Here is a 23,964-nt window from a genome sequence, read left to right as displayed (position 1 = left end):
GCGCTTTTTTTTTTTTAAAGTCACCCGTGATAGGCTACGTGATGATTAACGTAGCCTATCACGGCTGACTTTGCAGATCTAGCCGTGATAGGCTACGTTAATTGTCACGTAGCCTATCACAGGGGCGTTTTTGTTTTAAAAAAAAAAACTTTGGAGTTCGCGGCTGGGCGAGGTGGGAAGCCTCCTCCCCAACCTGAATTTCGGCCGGGCGAGGCGGGAAGCCTCCCCCCCGGCCTGAATTTTGGCTGGGTGAGGCGGGAAGCCTCCCCCCCCAGCCTGAACTTCGCGGGGGGAGCAGCGAAGCGCCTCACCCCCACCGCGAACAAGCTTCGACGACAGGTAAGTGACTTTCGTCCACCCCTAGACAGAACACAGAAGTCCTTGAGATGCTCTCCCACAAAAGCGGAATTGAAATGAATTTGAGATGGGTAAGAATATCAGTGTTTGTTTAACTCATTAAGCATTTTATCGCAAACTAGTGACCACACCCAGCTGCAAGCAAAGTTACACAGCTGCCTGAGTTGGGCACAGTGTGCCCACCCTGCCTGAGTAAAGCCATGACAGCTGGCAGTCCTAGGCATGGCCCCGGGTATGGCGCATGCCCTGAGGGATGCATCTGTCCATGCCATTTCCCTTCCCTGAGAGGTGCTTCCTCAGAGCAGCAGACATTACTCTGTCCCTTGAACTGCATCGCCTGGCTTCAAACTGTGTCAGCTGCAAAGCTAGGTGCTGGTTAGAGGAATCTGCTACCTGGTGACTGAAGAAAGTACAGCAGGCTTCACACACATGGAAGCATGTACATTTATTAAAATTCATTCATTCATTGTAAAACCCCAGTAACCAAGGGGGTGCCTCCAACAGCAATTTACTCTGAGCTGCCTGCACGTTGAGGTTGCTAGGGATACATGATGTCGTGGCCATCCAGCAACCACCTTGGAGGTCACCAGGGAAAACACAGAATTCCCGAGACTGCTTAAAGTCTGATTATTTTCCTTCAGTTGGGTTCTCTGTGGTATAGTCATTGTGTGCCCCAACCCCAGCATTTAGTACGGGTATACTAGCCCTGCCTAGGGTTGTGCCTTTCACCGTGAGCCTGGTCAAGGGGTGCTTCCTGTCTCCCACCCCTGTGTTTCCCAGCACAGACCACCTAGTGTTTACTCAGAAGTAACTCCCATTGTGCTCAATGGTGCTTTCTCCCCAAATGCACACATTGCAAGCAACTATTTTGCCCCTCTGTTAAAGCGATCCAGAGCACCAACAGGTTAGGAGGCTTGGGGCTGGTTGTGAGGCTTCTCTCCCTAATGTGCACATCGGAAGCAACTATTTTGCACCTTTGTTAAGAAGAAAGGGGGGAGAGCCTGGAGGTGGGGGGACACCTCTCTTATTGGTTGAGCAGCCCCTGCCACTCAGATGATGTTTATTCCAACTCCCCGCCAACTTACCCAGAAGTGAAGCGACTTAGAATAGTGTCATGCACATCCTCATGGAGCCCTGTCCAGACCAAAAACGGCTCCTGGAAAAATGCAGTTAAGCCACTCCTCCCTTCTCCTTCTGTTATCGTAGAGACCCATCCCCAGTGGTGCACATCCCTGAGGTTGCCTTAGCATGCATGCCACATTTCAGGTGTCTTAGGACCTAACTGTCACGGTCTTGGCACTATGGTGTTGATAGACAGACAAACTTACAGGCACACAGCTTCCTTCATTGTGTTAGGGGTGTACGAAACCCCGCTTACCTGGCTCCGCCAGGTTCTGCAGGTGGGGGGAGGTGATCCATTCCTCCCCCCTGGAATCCTGCCCGGCTGGCTCCGCTCCGTGGCTGTGCCACAGAGCCGCTGGCCGGGCCAACTTGCAGCAGGGCCTCCAGCTGCTGCCGGGCTGGTGCGGACGCAAATGGCGTCCTGTGTAGGGGATGCCATTTGCATCCCTATGCTGGCCCTTGACAGGCTACATAAATATTTACATAGCCTATCATGAAAAAAAAAACAACCAAAAAACAGCAAATGCAAATGGCGGCGGCTATGGCAGCCGCCATTTGCGTTCCCTTAGTTTTGCCGTGATAGGCTATGGAAATACTTACGTAGCCTATCACGGCTTCCGCAGGGATGCAAATGGCGCCCCTGTGTAGCCATGATAGGCTACGTAAGTATTACGTAGCCTATCACGGCTATATGGAAGAAACGAATGGCGGCCGCAGATGCAGCTGCCATTTGCAATGCAGCGCGGACGGCAGCAGGTAGGTGCCCCGTTCTGGGCCCATTTTGCATGGTGGGGGGGTGGGTGGCTTTGTTCTGCCATGGATTTCAGGGGGCCGAATACGCTGACATTCAGCCTCACCGAGATCCGTGGCAGAATTCTCCTCCATGCCTAATTGTGATACATTATATTTGAATCCTGCCTTTCTTCCAAGGAGCTCATGGTGTTGTGAATGGTTCTCCCTCCCCAATTTAGGCTCATAACCTTGTGAGGTAGATCCGGCTGAGAGGGAGTGACTGGCCAAAGATCACTCTAGAGAGCTTCATGGCTGGAATGGGGACAATGCATGTTCATGCTAGGATGTGAACAAAGTTGCGAACTTCCTGTGAAAATTAAAATCTCAGGTTTGGAAGATTGATGGCCTAGACATGCAGTATTATTTTTAGGTGAGGTGGAAATATCTAAAGAAATAATAGGAAAAGTTTCACACACCCTTAGTGTGAACTTTTGAACAAAACAACTCTGCAAGCCCAAGATAGCTTTTCAGTGAACCTTAAGGGAAACCACTAAGCAATGCTCACTTTCTGCTGAATTTCAGAAGAAACTCTCTATAACAGTATGATCTATTATGGTTTCTCAAAGCTGCAAGTCCCGTCTGTGGAGTCATTAAGAACAACACTTGACACAAAGTGGTAAAAAATAGACATATGGGAATACTCCTGCAGAAGAACAAGGAGGACGGGTCTTTCTTTTTCATCAGTGGTTTCTTTCTCTACATTTAATATCACATTGCAAGGGGGTGAGAGTGAGGAGATCATGTTTGTGGGGAAGAAGTTTTTATTAAAAAGAGGATACTTTAATGAAGGGAACATTCTCACAAAAGGAGTATCTCTGTTGAAGATTTAACTATTTTTGCTTCCTGTGTAAGAGAAAGGCAGATGTTCAAGCTGAGCCTAAGAGTGTAAAATATTAATCAGAATAGAATCAAAAGAGAGACCACTTCTTCTGACAATTTTTAAGAGATCATTGCGAAGGGACTGAAAAAAATGTTCATGTTGTGATCTCTGACTGTATATGATCACCAGCGTGGCCTGCATAGGAAGCATTGTCCTCGCTCTTAATTGCCTACAAATGTAATTGGCTACATAGCATCACAACATCATCACATTGAGTATGTGACCCCTTGTTTGATGGGATCACTTATGGAGGAATGAAAGGGATGAAAAAAGATTGCTGAAAGAGCAGCAAAGGGAGAGAAATGTGACTGCGAACAGTAGTGGATAGCCACAAAAAGGGGGGGGGGTGTCAAGAGGGCAAATTCAGCTTTCCCAAACAATATTTTTGAGCCCAAATGTGAAACTCGAGAATATTCTCCTCAGCCCTATATTGTGTGACCATTTATATACCGCACCCCGCATTTTCCCCACTTAGAAAGGTGGTTTCCAGTTTATTTTTCAGTCACATTTGCCTGTAATTTACAATGGCTCAGACAGATTTGAAAAATGGTTGAGTGGGATTACTGTAGACTATGGCCTGAAGCCACTTATCTTCATGGTGAGATTGTTTAATGAAAGATCTGGAGAAGGTTGGAAGAGTGCATGTGAACGAAGACAGAAACCAACTCAACTGATATATGATGATTATGTAGAAAGGGTATTTACATAAGTAACTGTTTATGTTGTGCAATATTTAAATACTTATGTGACCTCTGTCAGGCTATAAAATATCTGTGTAGGCCAGGCCTGAGTCCTAGCTTCCTTTCTGTGTTAAAGGCCTTCTTTAGCAGTCGCTGCTCAGTGACGTTCAGCAGCGGGAAAGAGAGCTGATGATGTGTGATATGTTTAGATGGGGGTTCTCCGAGTTTGGTTCCCTGAGAACTGACCTCCACCCCCTCCCTCGCTGTCTCATAGGCAGCGCAGATGGGCCCCGGGCCCCATGTTCATAAGAGGAGCATGGAGTAGAAAAAAATGGGGCATTCCTGGGGCTGAACCAGGGTGGGAAGGGCTGATGTGCCTTTCTGACACTTCCTATGCGTCATCTGGCATCCCCCCTGCTCCCGTCGCTCTGACTTCCCATGGCTAGACAGATGAAATCTGCTGTCTAGCCTTGAATACAGGGCAGCTGAAGTGCGGAGGGGAAGATCCCTCCCCACTCTCCTGCCCTGCATTGGATAGGCGGTCGTCTCCGAGTTCAGAGGCGGCCACCTATCCCGATAGGATTGCACCCTCTGAGGGTTGTTTTAGTAACCGTGTCTGCGGAGTCCTTAAAAAGTGTCAGTATGCATACTTTTTGAAAAACCCCAAGTACTGTGTAATGTACAAAATATCCCTTTAAAAAAACAACTTCTTTAATAGCTCATCTTGTCTCTAGTGTTGGTGCCCATGTCATGCCTAAGCCTCACAAAGCAAGCTGCTTTGAGGTTGGAAAGTATTGTAAGAGAATTGATCCCAGCAGAAAATGGTCAGCTTGTGGAACACTTGAGTTATGGTGGCAGGGAATTCCTTAGACCCTGAGGTATAAGCAATGCTTTAAAAAGTAAGGATTCCTACACACAGTGGCAGCACTGGGAGTGAATTCCCCATGGTGGTGGTGGTGGTGGTGGTGATGACAATGATAGTAATGGTGATGAAGAATAAGCCTGGAACAAGCTTACTTGGGGGTGATAGATTGGCTGTACCTTTTGAGATGTTACGGTGGCTCTGGGTTATAGGTCGTGCATGTAAAAGGGCTCACATTCAATATCCAGCACTTTCAGCTTAAAAATCTCAGGTGGAAAGTCAGGAAAGTCCTTTGTCTGAGGCCTTGCAGAGCTGCTACTCATCAGTGGGCTAGATGGACCTGTAGACCCCCTTGTCTTTTCTCTCTTGTGAATTTGAGTTGATTTGTTGGTTTTGTCTGTACGTGTGACTGAACAATATGTCGTAAAGTCAACATTAGTTGCTGATATGTATGTATGTATGTATGTATTTATTTATCATTCATTCATTCATTCATTTGATTTCTTAACCACCCATCTGGCCAGTCACCCGGCCACTTTGGGCGATGTACAATGGTACAATTTAAAACAGTAAAATTATACATTAAATATTATTTAAAAATACCCTAACCCACCCCAAATGCCTGCCTAAATAACCCAGTTTTCAGTGCGTGGCAGAAGCTAATTAAAGAGGGGGCATGGTGGAGTTCCCTAGGGAGGGAGTTCTACAGAGTGGGGGCCACCACAGAGAAGGCCCTCTCCCTTGTCCTCACCAGCCTAGCTTTCCTGGCTGATGGAACAGAGAGAAGGCCATCCGAGACTGGTCTTGTTAAGCAGCCTGCCTGGTGCTGCTGGAGGCGCTCCTTGAGATAGGCTGGGCCGGAACCAACACCTCGAATTTGGCCTGGAAAACAACTGGGAACTAGTGCAACTCCTTCAGCACTGGAGTGATGTGATCTCGTGGTGGCTGCCTTTAATCAGGCGAGCTGCTGCATTCTGCACCAGCTGCAGCTTCTGAACCATCTTCAAGGGTAACCTCATGTAGAGTGCATTACAGTAGCCTAGATGAGAGGAAACCAGGGCATGTACTACCGATGGGAGCAGATGGTCAGGAAGGTAGGGGCACAGCCAACTCTATCAGATGGAGTTGGTACAGTGCTGTCTGGCTCACAGCTGACATCTGAGCCTCCATGGACAGCTGGAAGTCTAAAATAACCCCCAGGCTGCAGACCTGGTCTTTCAGGGGTAACCGTACCCCATTCAACACAAGGTGAATATCCCCCAACCTCCTCTTGTCTCCGACCAAAAGTACCTCAGTCCTGTCAGGGTTCAGCTTCAGCTTATTCGTCCCCATCCAGCCACTCACCATTACTGTTGAGGATGTGCGGGGGTAACTTTAGGGATGGGAGTAACTATAGGAAGGTGTAGGGATACTCATTAGTGTTGTTGTTGTTGTTCAGTCGTTCAGTCATGTCCGACTCTTCGTGACCCCATGGACCGTAGCACGCCAGGCCTCCCTGTCCTGCGCTCTCTCCCGGAGCGTGCTCAAGTTCATATTCATTGCATCAGTGATGCTATCTAGCCATCTCATCCTCTGCTGTCCCCTTCTCCTTTTGCCTTCAGTCTTTCCCAGCATCAGGATCATTTCCAGAGAGTTTTCTCTTCGCATTAGGTGGCCAAAATATTTGAGCTTCAGCTTCAGTATCTGTCCTTCCAATGAGCAGTCAGGGTTGATTTCCTTTAGGATGGACTGATTTGACCTCCTTGCAGTCCAGGGGACTCGTAAAAGTCTTCTCCAGCACCACAGTTTGAAAGCATCAATTCTTTTGCGCTCAGCCTTCCTTGTAGTCCAGCTCTCACAGCCATACGTTACTACTGGGAAAGGAAAACCATAGCTTTGATTAGACGGACTTTTGTCGGCAAGGTGATGTCTCTGCTTCTTACTATGCTGTCTAGGTTTGCTATAGCTTTCCTCCCAAGGAGCAAGCTTCTTTTAATTTCATGGCTACAGTCACTGTCTGCGGTGATCTTGGAGCCCAAGAAAATAAAATCGGTCACTGCTTCCATTTCTTCCCCTTCTATATGCCAGGAAGTGCTGGGGCCAGATGCCATGATCTTTGTTTTTTTAATGTTTAGTTTCAAACCAGCTTTTGCACTCTCCTCTTTCACCCTCAACAAGAGGCTCTTTAGATCCTCTTCACTTTCTGCCATTAGGGTGGTATCGTCTGCATATTGGAGGTTGTTGATAATTCTCCCAGCAATCTTAATTCCGACCTGTGATTCATCCAACCCGGCGTTTCTCATGATGTACTCTGCATATAAGTTAAATGAGAAGGGCGACAATATGCAGCCTTGTTGTACTCCTTTCCCAATTTTGAACCAATCGGTTGTTCCATGTCTGGTTCTACTGATTAGTGTTATTTCTCTGTATTAAAAACTAATAAACTGTTAAATAACTAAAAAAGAGAGAATGGGGAACAACTATTGCCATGTTTGAGTACACCTCGAAGCTTGGTCTTAGCTTGGTGGGGGGGAGGGGGTTCTCCACGACAACAGAAGGAGACTTTTCAAGGAGCTGGCTTTGTTCTGTGCAGGACTCCACAAGCAAGTGTATCACAGTTGCTTCACAGAACATACTTCTGGGGGTGGGGGTGGAGTGAATGTCATCTGATGGCAGGCACTGCTCAACCAATAAGAGCCCCCCCCCCGGCTCTTCTCCCTTTCTCCTTTGATAAAATCCTGGGAGTTTTCCTACCCTGTATCCACAGAAATCTCTCTCTCTCTCCCCGCCCCCACCACACACACCAACAATCTAGGGATCTCAGAGAATTCCACACAAATTTTAAATGGGATCGAATTCTGAGAAATCTGGTCCGTGGAATCCTCCTCAGAAAAAAGCGGCCTGGTCGACCCAGACCGGAGCTCACGCGGGGCCTTTTTTTTTTTTTGTCTGTGAAACAGTGGATGTTACGAAGATAATTATGAAAAGAAATCCATAAATCGGAAATGGAGGAAGAATAGCGCGACTGGCTTTACCCTTTTTTACGAGGCATTTTCCTTGTGATCCGAGGCTTTCTTTCACTGGGGCTGAGTCTTGAACTCCAAGGAAATCCTCCATCTTTTCTGTTTATTGTCTGTGGAGGTGTGGTCAGGTCAGGTCCGGTGAGGTCAGGTGAGGTGAGGTCAGGACAGGTCCAGTGAGGTCAGGTCCGGTGAGGTCAGGTGAGGTGAGGTCCGGTGAGGTCAGGTGAGGTCAGGTGAGGTCAGGTGACCGGAAGTTATGTGGTGAATCCCAGCAAAGTAGGGATGTACGAAAGGGACATACCTTGTCCCGCAGCTTTTTTCGCGGTGGGGGGGAGGCGCTTCGCTTCTCCCCCCGAAGTTCATGCGAGTGGGGGATGTCTTCCCGCCTTGCCCGACTGAAATTCAGGCTGGGGAGAAGTGCCCCGTCTCCCCGGCCGCGAACTTCAACAGAAAAGTAAAAAAAACAAAAAACGCCCAGTGATAGGCTACATAACGATTTACGTAGCCTATCACGGCTAGATCTGCAAAGTCAGCCATGATAGGCTACATTAATCATCACGTAGCCTATCACGAGTGACTTTTTTTAAAAAAAAAAGCGCGTACGCAAATGACGGCCCCCATAGGGAGCCGCCATTCGCGTTCCTTATTTGGTCCCTGTAGTCTACGTAAAGATTTACATAGACTACGGCGAAAATAAGGGCAACGCAAAATTTCGCGGCTGGGCGAGGCGAGGCGCCTCCTCCCCGGCCTGAATTTCGGCTGGGCGAGGCGGGAAGCCTCCCCCCCGGCCTGAACTTCGGGGGGAGAGCAGCGAAGCGCCTCCCCCCCACCGCGAAAAGCTGCGAGACCAGGTAAGTGGCTTTCGTGCACTCCTACAATCAAAGCTTTGAAGCTTTGACATTAAGGGTCTCTAAATGTATTATTTAGATTCATGGGAATCTCAGGAGTGTGCAGTTCAGGGACAAGCTTCATTGATCACACTGGGAGTTACTCCCGAGTAGACACACATACGTTTGTGCTGGGAAAGACAGGGAAGGGAAGTAGATGGGAAACCCAGCCCCTTTGTAACCCAGTGCTGCACAGGATCGGGATGATTGAAGGTGGAAGTAGTTATTTCCAAATGGCAATAAACCAAAGAATGGAGAATCAAGCTTTGAGAAATCGATTTACAGCCTTTAGGGAATTAGTGCTGTAAAATATGCTATTTCAGGTGGAGGGGATCTCTGTAAATTCTGGTGTGTGCATTCAGGGGACAAGGATCATTGTTCATAATGGGAGTTACTTCTGAGTAGACACTCATTGGTTTGTGCTGGGAAACTCACAGATGGGAAATACACAGGAAACACCCTTTGAACGGGGTCACTGTGAAGGGCACACCCTTGGGCAGGGCTAGCATACCCCAGGTACATGTGGGGGTTGGGGCAAGTATACTGGGGAGAACTTGACTTAAGGAAAAGAATTGGACTTCAAGCAGTCTCAGGAAATCTGTTTGTTTCCCTGATAAGCTCTGGAGTGGCTGCTGGATGGCCCCGACATCATATATCCCTAATGACTTCCAAATGCAGCCAGCTCAGAGTCAATCGCTCATGGAGACACCGCCCCACCCCCCCGGTCTGACCTGTGTCCATATCTGATTGTGAGGTTTGTTTTCCTTCTTTGCACGAAAATGGTGGAGCTCTTGGATGCATGCGTGGGCATGCACTTGGGTGCACATTCAAACCTAAGCAATCTTCTCCCACTGATCAAAGGATGTTTGTGGAAACTTTTTTAGATGTATGTATTTTTCATGCATATTTTTCTACTGTATGAATTTTTGAATGCATTCCCCAACCCCTCATCACAAGGTCAAGATTGTGTGAACTTTGACCACACATTGTGTTGAAGTTTGGCTTCAGGAGGTGCAAACAGGATAAATTCTCATCATAATCAAACTGAATTAAATTCCTCATACATCCCTACTCAAGTTGAGCTTCTTCGATCTGAATGTGTGTGATTTTGCATATCCAAATCCTCTGTGCCCTACTAAACATATGGGGAAGTATCTAGCCAGGCCACTGTACTCCCAGCGATGGTGTTGTATTTATTATTTATTTTTCCAATCATTTCTATGCCACCCTATATCATTCAGATCTCAGGGCGGCATACAGATACAATCAATTTAAACATTATAAAACAATAAATAATTTAAACACCTAAAAACACATTAAACAAGCAAAAACCAGTTAAAATCTATTTTTTATTGTTAAAAATGTTATTTTTAACAATAAAAAAGTTAAAACAACGTGCTAGGGAATGCATTTAGCCCTCAAAGGCTTTGGTAAAAAGCCATGTTTTTACTTGGTGCTGAAACGAGACTAATGTCTGCACCAATCGGGCCTCCAAGGGGAGGGCATTCCACAACTGGGGTGCCGCAGCAGGATAGGCCCTCTCCCACATCCCACCATAGTGTATGTCTCTTACTGGCGGGATGCAGAGGAGGGCCCCACCAACAGATCTCAGTTCTCAGGCAAGCATATACAGGGAGAGGCGCTCCTCAAATATCGAGGTCCCAAGCCGCTTAGGGCTTTAAATGTCATCACCAAAACCTTGAATTCTGACTGGAAGCGTATTGGCAGCTGGTGCAATTCCTTTAAGACTGGTGTTATATGATTTTGATGAGGTGTTCCGGTCAGCAGTCTAGCTGCTGCATTTTGCACTAGCTGCAACCTCTGAGTCGACTTCAAGGGCAGCCCCATGTAAAGTGCATTGCAGTAGTCTAATCAGGAAGTTACCAGCGCATGCACTACTGTGGCCAGGTTATCCCTGTCCAGGAAAGGCCATAGCTGGCAGATCAGCCGAAGCTGGCCCAAAGTACTCCAGGCCACAGAGTCCACCTGGGGCTCCAGTGACAGGGATGGATCTAGGAGTACTCCCAAGCTTCCTGGACGCAACCACTTGCACAACAGGGAATTATCTGTTCTAAAAGTAACCCCAGAAACAGGCGGAAATGCTCATTTCTGGATTGGGTCAGGTCAACAGCCCTCCCTCCTGTGAGCTCTGCTGACCTGCCCCATTCCAGAAATGAGTGTTTCTGCTTGTAGTACTTTTAGAACTGATAATCCCCATTGCACAAATGGCTCATGGGCAAAACAGGATGTTTATTTATTTATTGCATTTATATCCCACCATTTTCCTCTTGCAAGGAATCCAAGGTGGCTTACATTATCCTCCTCCTCTCCATTTTATCCTCACAACAACAACCCAGTGAGGTAGGTTGGGCTGAGAGTCTGTCACTGGCCCAAAGTCATCCAATGAGCTTCCATGGCTGAGTGGGGACTAGAACCTGGATCTCCTGGCTCCCCAGTCCAACACTCTCACCACCCATGGCTCAGTTCTGTCACATTCATGAGAATTTCATGCATGTCTGAGTCCTACGGATTCATGACAGAAATCTGACATTTGCACGTGAATCCTGGTACTCTGGATCATATCGCCACGTGGGCCTTCACTGGTAGCAAGTTCCCTCTCCTTTTTCTATCCTATGTTGAGGCTTCTGTTTGGCAACCATGGCTAGCAGAAGCAAGAGCTTGAACATCCTTATAGACACACAGATGACACTACCAAGGGGGGCAGCCACACTCCAGGCTAACCTGGCTATTTCTATCATCCTATCAAATCAAATGTCATAGGGTATTTATTTTCCTACAAGTCAGGTGCCCATGTCTGGAAGATTGTGTGGTAGAATGATTGTCTGTATGCACCCCATGACATAGTCTGGTCTACACAGACAGCAGAATGAGGCGGGAAGGTAGGAAGTAGAGTTCTGAAATGGTCAAATGGACAGTACCACCTCAGACTGAAGACAAAGGATTAATGCCTCCTTCCACAAAATGTTTCTTACAAATAGAAAAGAGAGAGACAAGAAGAGTCTGGGCCAGAATTATTTTCCGCATTGTGCTACACTTGTCTGTTTGTTTTTAGTTGTAGGGAGGTGGTGTTTTTGTTTTCTTTAATGTGGGTGCCATTCAAAACCCTACCTGCATCCTGAAGTGGTACAGTCTCCTCTCCCACCTCAGGATTCTCCCACCTCAGTTTTGCTTTCGGAGACCAGACCATATCCAGTCACTGGACACTCTGTTTGTGGAACATCATGTTACTCCAAGAGACAGGAATGTCTTGTATCTGGGTGGATGGGACAGGAGCTTAAAAATGCTGAAAACATAGTCCTTGAGGAATAGCATGGGAAACATCAATCCCGACCAAAGAAAATAGTCAAATTTGCTTTCTTTTTTGAATATATTTTTATTTATGTTATCTTTATAAATGAAATAAACAATACCAAAATTACCAACAACCTGATCAATACTACAATTTCCCAACAATGCAATATTCTGATGAGGACACCACAATAACAAAAAGAGAAGGAAAAAGAAAAAAAAGGGAAAGGGAGGAGGAAAGGAAGTGAAGAAAAAAGAAGGTTCTTTTCTTTCCCCTCCCTTCCCCCTCCCCCACTCCCTCTCCTTTAAAGAATTAAGTTTAAACTCCAATACCCCCGAGCCTCCGATGCCATTCTATTTTAAGAAACTATATCTATAATCTTAACAAACTTACAGTTTAATAAACAACCTTACATTTCAATATCATATCATCAATCTTATATCAAAGAAACAGGTATATAGTTCATTCCCAGTAGCCTATATTATTATTATTATAATTATTATTATTATTAATAATAATAAATATACTGTTATATAATAATAAAACTTAAAATAATCCTTCAACAATAAGAAAATAGTCAAATTTTCAAAGCATCCTCTAACAACTTCCATTGCTCTAGCTATATTACTAATGCATCTGAATGGAGAGTAAAAGGGATAGGATGTTCAAGAAGCCTGAAGTCATGTATATTTAGATGTAGCCACCTGCTGTAGCCATAATGATGTTTTATCCGGATGAAACAGGTTCGGTGCCTGGCAAGCATTATGCCTTTAAGTTAAACTTTATTGAAATAAAATAGGCAAAGAACAATACGTTTTGCATTCTTCAGAAGCCTGTGTTCAATAAGTACTAAGTTTTGATCGATTGATACGGTGTCATATTTGACTAAAGAGGTGGGAAAGTTGCCACTGTTGCTTTGCGCTGGCTGGAAGAAGAATGCACTATTGATTTTTATATGTTGGATGGGCTGTCAGTGTACAGTGCATTGTTGATTTTGACTTTTATAGCCAACATGTTTCCTTTAATTGGATCATTTGTAAAAGAGAGGAGGGTACCTGTTCTCCTCTGACAGTGATTGATCACAATCATTTCGTGTTTGTCAATATTTGATAAACCCACAGTTACCCAACAACATGGCCAAAAACAGCATTGTTATGCATTTTATTTGTTGTCTCTCCACCCCCCTCCTCACGACCCCCCTGGTTGTTGCCATCTTTGATTTCCCTGCATCGGCACGTGGTAGCTAGTGAATTGTTGGTTGTTCACTCATCAATAAAGAGCAAGCCAACTGCATTTGGGTGCGAGCTGATGTGGTACTGCTGTTGCTTAGCAAGAGTAAAGTACCTCTCCCCACCACCACCACTGATCTGCCTTGTCTTGTTTACATAGCAAATTCTCCTAGAGAGCTTTGACACTGCTTTGCAATGAAACAACAACAACTAAGATGCAGAGCAGAACTGGAATTTCTACCTTCCCAATTGCTTCCACATTTCAGCAGGACCTTAATCCAATGTTATGCTTAAACACCCACCTCCTTCTCCTCTATCTCTCCAGGTATACTATCTATCTATCTATCTATCTATCTATCTATCTATCTATCTATCTATCTATCTATCTATCTATCATCTATCTATCTATCTATCTATCTATCTATCTATCTATCTAGTCTGTCTGTCTGTCTGTCATCTATCATCTATATTTGTTGTTACCACCATGCTTGATGCAAATTAGTAGATCACTCGGAAGGGTGCTGAGGTGTGAGGAAGGTTTCAGATACGTGCGTGCAGCATTGTTATAACTTATTTGAAAGGAATGCCTGCTCTTTTGTTTTGTTTTTAATTGTGTCTTTGATGCTCAGCTCGCAGATGGCTGATAATTTCATCTATTACACTGAACAGTTCAGCATCTTACTCCTGAAAGTAAAGATGCATTTGGATGTCAGGCTTAATCTTTTTCCTCCCCCACCACCTTCTCTTCATTTATTTTAACTGTGGGAATCAGCATTAGCCAATGCAAACATGTTCCTAGCTAGACCTGTGGGGCAACTTACAAAACAGATGGTGTGCTCAGGAAGATGACACCAAACCATGCATCATCTATCTGCAATCTGTCCTGGAAAGGGTTGTGAGGATATTTGGACTGAAGTTGGGGTAAGTACTGAGCATACTTGAGAGATGTGAGTTCAAATCCTACATTACTGGTGACCCATTAGTGGTCATCCATTTTGTTCTCTCAGTCTGATTTCCCCACTTCTAACAAGGCATTGGTCCACTGTGAATAAGCTGAACAGCTCAATTATATGGGAAATTATATTAAAGACCACGTTCTTGCCTCCGTCAAAGGTGTGGGCCATGCTGAACATTTGGAACAGCTGAGGCTTTCATGAGAACATTTCATGATGGGGGGTGAACTTTAGTCTTCTAAATAGTTCATTATCTTTGCTCATTTCCCAGCACAGCAGAAGTATAATGAATTGGAGAAACTAGGGAAAGGTATGCACATCATCTGTGGCTCTCCTCTGAGTACCCATATAATCTGAAGTGGGGGGGTGATTTCAGAGAGGGCATTTTCAGCTAGGATGGCACTGGTGTCCATCTCAGTCTGGGATTCCAGCAGACCTCCCATGCCGGAACCCCCAAGCCACTCCTGCTGAGCCCCTGCCCCCACTCAACCTACTCCCGCACTCACCAAGCCACCCACAACTTACCAGGGCCCCCTCCACAGTGATTGCCATGTTTTGAAAAAAACATGGTGATCGCAATACTATGAACATAGTCTTATAAGCAAAATGGTGCCATGAATCTTGCGTATATGGGAGATTCACATAGACTTATACACAAAATGGTGCTGTGAATCACCCATATACACAAGATTCATGGCACCATTTTGCATATAGGTCTGTGTGCACAATATTGCGATCACCACATTTTTTTCAAATCATGGCGATTGTAGCAGAGACAGATGGGGCCTGGGTAAGAGCAGGCAGCTTGGCAAGCAGGTCTGGGGCTTGAGCATGGATCTGGGGAAACACAAGCAGAGACAGGGGTTGGGCAGGCACCAGGAAAATCCAGATAGGGGTTGGGGACCCGTCCATCCCTATTTTCAGCCATGCCATCCTCAAAGAAGCTCACCTACAATGGTGTTGTGGTAAATTTCAAAGAGTGGGAATTCATCATGACAGTCCCCACAATCATACCCCCAAGGAGAGTCCAAAAACGCAGGCAGCTGTGTTGATCCATCTTTCTTTCTCTCTCTCTGTATTATATATGTCTTTTGTAAGTGTTTGTAAAGCTAGGGATGTATGAGAAATGTATTTCTGTTCATTTATGTCCATGATTTTCCCAGTTTGCACCTTCTGGAATGAATATAGACTCAGGCACAATTTGCTGTCAAAGTCCATACATTTCTGAACATGCAGTGTGATCTGTGCCCCCCACCCCATGCATTTGATGGCATGCATGCATTTGAAAAATGCGAATAAAATGAATACTTTTTTTGAGCTTTAATCCACAGGATAAGAAAGCATATATTTCAAAGATGAGCACAACTGATGTGTAGAGTTGGATAAATATGCGCTAAAATATTTAGAAGAGAAGAAAACAAATCTCACAATCGGATATGGAATCAAGGTAGAACAGTCTTTGAGATGGAATATGGAGAACGTTGGTGAGCTGGAGTTCTGCTGATTCACACATCCCTATGTAAAGCTAATTGGTCAGTTACCCATTCGGGACCAAGCCAAGATCTACCTTCTCTCTGCTCCTGTTTTACAACATATACAGCAACGTCTCCTCAGCTGAGCTATGGCCCTGATGTGGGATGGAATCAGAGTAAGTTAAGAGGATATGCCTATTATTGGGTCAACCTCATATCTGATATGTTGTTTTTGGAGTAATTATTTCTGTCTTCCATAGCTTTCCTTCAAAACGTCTAAAACTCATAGCCTTTTACTGACGGTATTCAAGCCGAGCTCCATTATCCCAAATGCCGTTAGTGAGGAGAGCATTTTCTCCAACTGTTACATTTTACTTTTGTGACCTATCCCCCCTGCCCCCACCCCATCCAAGCGCTTTCCATTTGAAGAGCCAAGTCATTTTTATTCGGTTCAATAGCCACAGTGTGAAATAGCACCTTGTCACCTGCCTTTTGTGGTTTTGCAGACCCAAAATTATAAATGGGCTGACATTAATAGCAGACTGGAATTTACTGTTGTATGGCTTGCTGGTATTGAGAATGTTTTGATATGACAGATGAAATATCTGCTGCAGTAGTTTAGTTAGAATTTAAGTGGAGAGGTTTGGCATGGATTTTTCTCTCTCTTTTTAAAAGAATGCCTTCCTGTATGTTTCCAGTTTTTATTGCATTTCTTCATGCCCCTTTAGTTCATTCCTCTTCCCCCACGCCTGTTTGTTGCCTTTTCTTTACAAGCTGAGTGCTGCTATAAGACTCATGAGTATGAGAGAACAGAAGCAGCTCCAAGGAAAGTGGTCTTCCACATTGTATTTTAAATAGACCAAGCTGAACCATATATTCTCAGAGCAAAGTCCCTTTCAAATAGAGCACACCACCAATACAATTAACAGCTGGGTGATCATAAGACACATTAGCTAATGGGCCAAAGCTCATTGGTAGACCAAAAGCTTTGCATGTAAAAGGTCCTAGTTTCAAACCTAGGTTCAATCTCCCTGCATCTCCAGGTAAGGTGGGGAAAGTGTCCAAGTCCATCTGAAATCACTGGAGAGTCACTGCTGGTAGTCAGTGAAGACAACACTAAGCATGTGATAATCTATAAAACTTGTGCTCATCAAGGTTCTTTGATTTCCACCTTTAGGCTCATGCTCATTCTGACTTGGCTCTGTATTGGATTGCGAGTATTGCCATTTTTTCTCACATTAAAATATGTACATATTTCCATGTGCATTTCTCTAAATGTATGCATTTTGTTGCACTGTTTTTTTAAAGTACACATCTTTCTCCCACTGATTAAAGCATGTGCGCATGTATTCTTTTTATGTGCATTTTTCAAATGTGCACATTTTTTAAACGCAATTGTTTTGGTGCAAATTTGTAAATATGCGGAATTCCAATCACAAATTGCACCTGTGCTGAGTACCGGGGGTTGCGAATTGCATATCCACATATACATTTTTGAACCCAGTGAATTTCTCCCCCATTCCTAGACAGCACTTAGGTAGAAGAACCAATGCCTGGACTTCGTATAAGACAGCTTCCTCTTTTCCTACATCCATGTATGTGCAACACTTACAAATAACCTTTCTGACCAGTAAGTTTTGGATCATGGTGCTATTAGTTTAACTTTTCCTAAAACTACAGCTTCTTAGAGGCCAATTCTCCCAACCAAATTGATGTGTCAGGAATGTGGGTTGGGTCGGTTGTTTCAACCCACCCAACCCACCTGGTGATTGATCATATGAGCACATGCGTCTGCCATTGGTCCACCTGTTCTGGAATTGTCTACTCTGACAGGCAGCAATTCTCCAAGGCATCATGAAGGCATATTTTACAGAATTGCTACCTAAGATCCTTTTAATTTGAGTTCCTTGAGATCAGCATCAGAGACCTTTTCCTGTGCTGTCATTGATCACTTTGCAATGGTTGATTACTGGGAAAAGGGCTTTGGAACCCTCTCTCCAGAGAGGCTCCCCTGGATTCCATGCTTATGTCTTTCTGGTGCTGTCTGAATTCCAAACACTCCAAACTAGTTGTGTGAATTGTATGAACCACTTGATTTGTTATTGTCTCAGTGCACCAATTCTGTCATGTGAATCGGCTTTCAGAAGTAGAGATGAGCGAATATCAGTTTCACTTTTGCCCACATTTGATTTTTTTTTTAAAAAAAATCACATTCTTTCTCTCCTGGTTATGAACAAGTTTGTGAATTTTGGTTAACTTCCCCCCCCCCCAAACAAACTGAAATGAAATTCTCAACCATCGTCAGTGGCCAATTGGAAAGGTACAGCTATTCCTAGCATGGACAGGAACATGATGTACCTAACTGTCACATAGATGTTACAGATCAGAAACCTGTCAGAAAAAGAAAAGAAGTGACAACCCTAATTAAGCACTAACATGGCTGAATACACAGAGATTCAAACCAAGATGTTTAGGAGATAAAAGCACTCATTTTTTAAAAAAGAAAAATCCAAAGTTCTTTCTCTTCTGAATATGAAATAGATAAGTATTTGGGTATATTTGTATCAAAAATGAAATTCTCATCCATCCTCATTTAGAAAGAAAATATTTGAACAACCAAATATACCAGATCACAACAGAACTATAACAATGTTAAAATTTACTCACCTCCCCCCAAAACACCACATACGCATATACACATAAAAACGTAACTTTTCGTTAGACACCTACATCATTGATAATAAATTACATTACTTGTCACTGCCTCCAAAGAAGATTCATATAATGTATGGATTGATATATTTGAATTTTTCCCCTTTTCCGTGCTGCTATAATTTTTATATCTCATTTTACCTCTGTAATTAAGACAGGTCTGGTAGGTATTTAAATTAGCCCAGCTTTCATCTCTATCGCACATTCATTTCAAAACTTTTATGAATATTTAATAGAGGTTTTATAATTCATGGTGATGTGATGAACAGCCTTTTGGCCATTAAGTCAATTGACAGAAAGGGAAACGGGTGGAGGAGAAAGAAATCTCTCTTCAGGCAGAAATGATAACGATTCTATTTCTGTTCCTAGATTGGTGATTACACAGTCACCTGTTTCCACATTAAACTTTGATGATAAATTACTCAGCAACCATGATAATATCAGAAGTTTTACTGGCCAGAACAAATTGCCAGTAATTGCTCGCGTGATAAAGAGAAGGTACTGTTTCTCAGCTTCTCTGTCCTCCTCCACCCCAGGACTACTTGCAACCTTTCAATATTGTTCTCTTGCTTGCTCTCCCACTCTCTTCCTCTTATTCCTGTTTTCTTGTCTGGTGTTAAAGGTAGCACTCACAGACTTTAGGGAATATATTAATTGTTAATTAACACTGCAACCCCCCCCCCATGACCACCAACTTTTCTCAAACATATACACCAGGTATGGGCAATGGCAGTCCTAGGGTCACAAGTGCTCTTGGTCCTAGGGATGGGCAAACTCCCTTGTGCCCTGTTCACGCGCCATTCACTGGACTCCTGCTGGTTGCCTGACTCTGGCAAGCGCACAGGACAACCCACATGGGTGCCTGGCAAGAGCTAGAGACATGTTTTGTTTTGTATTTTTTTTTGTTTTTGCTGTGAGCTGCAGTTTTGCATAAAATTGGGTTATAGCTATTTACAGAAATAGCAATTTGCGCAAAATCATGGCCGTAAATAACATGATATACACAAAATTGCAGGCATAATGGTCTAATGAAGCCATCTATGCCTGCAATTTTGCAGAAATCACATTATTTTAGGGATGTCAGAGAATTTTGCAACGAATCTCGGGGAGGCCGAATGGCAGAGCGTTCGGCCCCCCAAAATTGGTGGCGAAACTGTCTGCCCCCCGCCCCCCCGAGGACGGGACTTACCTTGGGCGAATCTTCCTGGAGGCGGCGGAGGTTCGGCGGCGGTTCGGCGGCGGTTCGGGGGCTGCGGTGGCCGGTCTTCCGACCGGCTGCCACCGCCGCCATTTCCAGTAAAAAAACAAAAAAACAAAAAAAAGTGATAGGCTACGTAAAGATTTATGTAGCCTATCATGGCTAATTTAAAAGAAAAGAAAAAACACACATACGCAAACGGCGGCGCCCGTGGGCACCGCCATTTGCGTTCCTTATTTTGACATGTCTCAGTCTACATAAACATTTACGTAGACTAAGACAGCGAAAATAAGGGGAACGCAAATAGCGTAGCATCTACGCTATTTGCATTCCCCTTATTTTTGCTGTCTTAGTCTACGTAAATGTTTATGTAGACTAAGACGTGTCAAAATAAGGAACGTAAATGGCGGCGCCCATGGGCGCCACCATTTGCGTACACTCTTTTTTTTCTTCTTTTAAATCAGCTGTGATAGGCTATGTAAACATATACGTAGCCTATCATGGCTGACTGCAGGGACGCAAATGGCGGCGGCTATGGCCACCACCATTTGCTGACCCGGCCGGCCAGGATTTGGAGGGTTAGAGATTCTGGCCGGCCAGAACTTTGGGGGGATGGACGGAGCGCCTCCCCCCCAACTCGAATCAATTTCGTTAAAAGGTAAGTGACTTTCGTACATCCCTACATTATTTGCAGCTGCGATTTTGCACAAATCACAATTTCTGTAAATAGCTACACCTTTGCGCAGCATCACAGCTCATAGCAACAACAACAAAAAACCACAGTAGGGATGTATGAAAGTCACTTACCTTTTCGCAGCTTTGATTCGCGGTGTGGGGGAAGCGCTCCGTCCCTCCCCCCGGAATCCTCCCTGGGCCACCTCTCCTCCGTGGTGGCTCCGTGGAGCCACCAGCCAGGGCTGCCTGCAGCCGGAGTTCCAGCCACAGCTGGCTGCTGCGGCTGAAAATGGCGGCCGCCATAGCGGCCGCCATTTGTGTCCTGCCAGGCTGCCGTGATAGGCTACATAAGTATTTACGTAGCCTATCACGGCAAAGAGCAGGGGCACAAACGGTGGCCGCTACACCATTTGCGCCACTGCTCTTTGCCGTGATAGGCTACGTAAGTATTTACGTAGCCTATCATGGTAAAGGCAGCTACACAAAAGGTGTAGCGGCCACCATTTGCGCCCCTGCTGTTTGCTGTGATAGTCTTCATAAATACTTATGTAGCCTATCACGGTGTCAAGGGCTCCTTAGAGGGCTCTCTCAGTCTAATCCAGTAGCCAAGTCCTAGGGATGGGGGAGAATTTCTCCCCCAAACTTCAGGGGGCCGAGTGCCAACGCATTCAGTCCTCCGAAGGTTGTTCGGAGAGAAATTCTCCGCCCCCCCACCCCCCCCGGGATGGGACTTACCTTTCATGAATGTCCCTCCCGGTGGCGGGTCCCGGCGGTGGTTCAGCAGGTCTTCGTCAGGGGCGGGGGCGGCAGCCAGTCTTTCGACCGGCTGCCACCGCCGCCATTACAAGAAAAGTAAAAAAAAAAAAAAAGCCCCTGTGATAGGCTACGTAACGATTAACGTAGCCTATCATGGCTAGATTTGCAAAGTCAGCCGTGATAGGCTACGTTAATCGTCGCGTAGCCTATCACGGGTGACTTAAAAAAAAAAAAAAGCATGTACGGCTAATGGCGGCCCCCATAGGGAGCCACCATTCGTGTTCCTTATTTGGTCGCTGTAGTCTACGTAAATCTTTACGTAGACTACGGCGAAAATAAGGGCAACGCAAATAGCGTTGCCTTTATTTTCGCCGTAGTCTACGTAAATCTTTACGTAGATTTACGCCGCGCATCCCCCCCAGTCTGCTATCTGTGCTGAGTCACTCCCTGGACTGCTTTCTAAACTAGGAATGTGGATGGGAGGAATCTCTGTCAGCTGTTGGTCCTGGGAAAAAAGGAGCGTGCTCCTCTCCTGAAGGAGCGACTGCTCTTCCTCAGCATCAGAACTACTCTGGGATTCTATGGGATCAGTGTCCACCCTGACACACGGCAGCCCGGCAGGACACAAATGGCGGCCGCTATGGTGGCCGCCTTTTGCGGCCGCAGCAGCTGGCCAAGGGACCAGCTGCCACCACCAGAGCCGTCGCCGGAGCTGCCGCTGCCAGAACATCCACCCCAGGTAAGCTTCCTCCTGGGGGGGGGGATTCTGCAGCATGGTGGGGGGTGGGAGGCCATTCCTCCACAGGTTTCGGGGGGCCAAATGCCAGTGCATTCAGCCTCACTGAAATCTGTGGCGGAATTCACCGCAATCCCTACCCTATGACACCGGCAAACTGTGAGCTTGCCCAATTCAGCACGCACCGAGTCAGGAATCAGGGATCCATGAGATGGTGTCCAGGAGGCCAAGCTGGTGAAAACTTTCCAAGCTCCATCCCCAAACCAGATTCCTCCAACATCCCTACTTGGCCCAATTTCAATATCGGGATGTATGAGCATTCTATTTTTGGTCACAACACATGTGAGCATGACCCCTTTAAATATTCGAAAGCTCATTGAGTGAGCTCATGTCCACCCAAAGTATTCACAAATTGTTGAACACACACTTCTGTTCCTCTTGTTCCTGATTCCCAGATCAATTTTTGCAAATTTCCAAATTTAGACAAATGTCCTTACTAGACTGAATTAGCCCTGCTTTACTCTATGGAGGATAGTTGGGGAGATGTGCGCAAATCTCCTGTTCGATCATTGCTCAGTTTGCACAAGTTTTCCATCCATGCAGAGCAAGCTGTGATCACAAGCACAAATGGGAATCAGGCATGAGGTGAGTGGCAAGACGACGTTCGAAGAATCCTGGAGATCTTGAGCAATGTTGCCCGTTGTTATTTCAATAGTTAGTTCAGCCCTCTGGTTGGAGTAGGGGTGTGCAAGACCACCCCTGCCTGGGTCCTCCAGGCATCCGCTTTGGCACCACCACTGCATGCCCCCCCCCCCGGACCTGCACTTGAGGCCCCAGGAGCTCTACAATTTCCCGCACCAACCCCGGGCCCATCCAGTGAGTGCCCACGATTTTGCTACCTTTTCTTCTTATGAAAAGGGGAGCTTAAAAAATATGCACATTCAAATATGAACAGCTTCTTTTCATTCTCTTATTTTTGTTTTAAAAAAAAAAGGTGGGAAAAGGGCTGACGCTAGTGGAAGGGGCCAGGGTGAGTGTGGGGAGCATCTGGGATGGTGCCGGCGACCAGGTGCCCCCGCCTCCTGCTGCTGCTGCTCAGGCAGCTGTCAAAAGCAGCCACCCAGGCAGCAGCAGCATGAGGCATGGGGCTCACAAGCCGCTAGCCGGGTCTTACTCACGATCAGAAGACGGCCAGTGGAAGGGGTGCCCCGCATCTCCTCCTCCTGCTGCCTGGGTGGTTGTCAAGGAGACACAGCCAAGCAGCCAAGTCCAAGCTGTTCCCAGCCACTCGCAGAGCTCCAGGGCAGTCATCGGAAGGGCCTGTCAGTGCCCTGGAGTTCAGCAAGTAGAGGCCGTGTGTGTGTGTGAGGGATTTCGCTAGGGATGGCGGAGAATTTCTCCACGAATCTCGGGGAGGCCGAATGCCAACGCATTCGGCCCCCCGAAATTGGTGGTGAAATTCTCCGCTGCCCCCCCCCCCGGGGTGGGACTTAGCTCCTTCGAATGTCCCTCTCAGCGGTGGGTCCTGGCGGCAGTTCGGCGGCAGCGGCTGGTCTTCTGACCGGCTGCTGCCGCCGCCATTGCAAAATAAAAAAGGAAAGTAAAAAAAACAACAACCACACCCGTGATAGGCTATGTAACGATTTACGTAGCCTATCACAGCTAGATTTCCAAAGTCAGCCGTGATAGGCTACGTAAATCGTCACGTAGCCTATCACGGGTGACTTTGAAAAAAAAAAGCGCGTATGCAAATGGCGGCGCCCATGGGGCGCCGCCATTTGCGTTCTTTAGTTTGGCACGTCTAGTCTACGTAAAGATTTGCGTAGACTATGGCGAAAATAAGGGCAATGCAAATAGCGTTCCCTTATTTTCGCCGTAGTCTACATAAATCTTTACGTAGACTAGACGTGCCAAAATAAGGAACGCAAATGGCGGCGCCCCATGGGTGCCGCCATTTGCGTACGCGCTTTTTTTTTTCAAAGTCACCCATGATAGGCTATGTGATGATTTACATAGCCTATCATGGCTGACTTTGGAAATCTAGCCGTGATAGGCTATGTAAATCGTTATGTAGCCTATCACGGGTGTGTGTTTGTTTGTTTTTTACTTTATTTTTTGTGGCCGGATAGACGGGACGCTCCTCCCTGGCCTGAATTTCGGCAGCGAGGGATGGGGCACCTCCCCCCCAGCCTGAATTTCAGCCGGGCGAGGAAGGGCGCCTCCCCCCCTTGCCTGAACTTCGTGGGGAGAACCGAAGCGCCTCCCCCCCACCGCAAAGCAAGCTGCGGGACCAGGTAAGTCCCTTTCGTCCATCCCTAGATTTTGCCAGCCTCCCGGACTA

The sequence above is a fragment of the Heloderma suspectum genome, chromosome 2, assembly GCF_057233095.1.
Source record: "Heloderma suspectum isolate Gila_16-S chromosome 2, 16-S_ref, whole genome shotgun sequence".
In the NCBI taxonomy this organism is placed as follows: Eukaryota; Metazoa; Chordata; class Lepidosauria; order Squamata; family Helodermatidae; genus Heloderma; species Heloderma suspectum.
The sequence above is the reverse complement of the archived record's forward strand: the minus strand, read 5'-3'. Positions refer to the sequence as shown.